This window comes from Bison bison, unplaced genomic scaffold, assembly GCF_000754665.1.
Source record: "Bison bison bison isolate TAMUID 2011002044 unplaced genomic scaffold, Bison_UMD1.0 scf7180017864324, whole genome shotgun sequence".
Taxonomy (NCBI): Eukaryota; Metazoa; Chordata; class Mammalia; order Artiodactyla; family Bovidae; genus Bison; species Bison bison.
The window spans coordinates 11742234-11744601 of record NW_011494896.1 but is presented as its reverse complement, the minus strand read 5'-3'; positions in this window follow the sequence as shown (position 1 = coordinate 11744601).

The following is a 2368-nucleotide window of genomic DNA, read 5'->3' as shown; positions in this document are numbered from 1 at the left end:
CTTGCTCAAATGTAGCTGTGCTGAGGCCCCTTACCGGGGTCTTCAGACCAGAGTCCCTATTGAGAAATCAGATCAGATCAGATCAGTCTCTCAGTCGTGTCCGACTCTTTGCTACCCCATGAATCGCAGCACGCCAGGCCTCCCTGTCCATCACCAACTCCAGGAGTTCACTCAGACTCACGTCCATCGAGTCAGTGATGCCATCCAGCCATCTCATCCTCTGTCGTCCTCTTCTCCTCCTGCCCCCAATCCCTCCCAGCATCAGAGTCTTTTCCAATGAGTCAACTCTGTGCATGAGGTGGCCAAAGTACTGGGGTTTCAGCTTTAGCATCAGTCCTTCCAAAGAAATCCAGGGCTGATCTCCTTCAGAATGGACTGGTTGGATCTCCTTGCAGTCCAAGGGACTCTCAAGAGTCTTCTGCAACACCACAGTTCAAAAGCATCAATTCTTTGGCGTTCAGCCTTCTTCACAGTCCAACTCTCACATCCATACATGACCACAGGAAAAACCATAGCCTTGACTAGACGAACCTTTGTTGGCAAAGTAATGTCTCTGCTTTTGAATATGCTATCTAGGTTGGTCATAACTTTCCTTCCAAGGAGTAAGCGTCTTTTAATTTCATGGCTGCAGTCACCATCTACAGTGATTTTGGAGTCCAGAAAAATAAAGTCTGACACTGTTTCCACTGTTTCCCCATCTATTTCCCATGAAGTGATGGGACCGGATGCCATGATCTTAGCCTTCTGAATGTTGAGCTTTAAGCCAACTTTTTCACTCTCCACTTTCACTTTCATCAAGAGGCTTTTTAGTTCCTCTTTACTTTCTGCCATAAGGGTGGTGTCATCTGCGTATCTGAGGTTATTGATATTTCTCCCGGCAATCTTGATTCCAGCTTGTGTTTCTTCCAGTCCAGCATTTCTCATGAGAAATGGATGATATCAAAACTGAAGCTCCACAGGCTGTGGGCAGAAGCTCAGGAAAGACCACATCTGAGATGGCGGCGGCAGGGGCCGTGTGCAGAGGCGCTGCACCTGGCACTGATCAGCAGCACAGAAAGCCTGCGAGAACTCCACCCCCTCCCCACTGAGAACTCAATAAAGCAGCCCCACCCACGGCCTTTTAGGGAGAACTGGAAGACTGTTCTTTCAGAGCACAGTTTCACACCTTTGAGTTCTTTTCCAAAGAATAAAACTTTCCTTGGCTTCTGAACCAGTCAATCTCACTCCATTGGCTCAAACAGACACCAGGCGGGAGGACCCCTGCTGGAGCCTGACTCATAAGAGTCAATAACAAGAATACCCATAGCACTTTATAATAGGTTAACGTTTCATAATAACTACAATAATCACCTCCATTTGCGTCATGCTCTAGCATTGACAAAGCACTTTCACATATGGTTGTTCATTACAGCAGGGGTCCTCAGCCCTTGGGCCTCTGACTAGTACTGGCTGGAAGCACAACAGGAGGTGCGTGAAGGGCGAGCAGAGCTTCATCTGTTGCTCCGCATCACTTACATCACTGCCTGAACCATGCCCCTCCACCGCCACGCCTGTCTGTGGAAAAACCGTATTCCTCAAAACTGGTCCCCAGTGCCAAAAACCGGGGACCACTGCATTAGACCCTCAAGTCAACCGTGTGACAGCAGGACAAGGATTATGGTACTCATTTGACAGAAGAAACAGAGGTCTCAAGAAATTAAATAGCCTGCCCAAGGTTACAGAGCAAGCTAGCAGTGGATCTGGGGCCAGGATTGAGGTCTTCACTCTCCCAGCCCCAAGGCCTTTGTATTCTGTCACTCTGCCTCCTCTGGACAGCGCCACCCATGACGGTGTTCTCTCACCTCTCTCCCAATGCAGTCCCCACATTATTAATGATTTTATCTTCTATACAGTATCAAATTTATTCACTGTTATCCATCACTACCCTATTTCAGACATTCTTTTCTGTGGCCTGAATCATTCTAACAGTAACTTGTCACCTGCATTCTGCTCCCCTCCAATGCAAACAGTGGCCAGGGTGAGCCATGGCCTTGCTCTTCAGCATCAGCATCCAGAAAACTTCTAGAAATGTGGAATACCAAGCTCCACCCTGAACTACTGAATCAGAATCTAAATTTTAATAAGATCCCAAATGATTCAAATAAATTTTACATATACACATAAGATTTGAGAATCAAGAGTATGAGAAGGGAAACCAGAGACAGGAAGAAAATATTTGCAAAAGATGTACAGTTGGCCTTCTGTATCCATGGGCTCTTGATTCATGGATTCAACCAATTGTAGATCAAACATATTTGGAAAAAATTTCAGTTTGGAAAATCCAAACTTGAAGTGCTTCACTGCAAACTGTTTACATAGTATTTACATT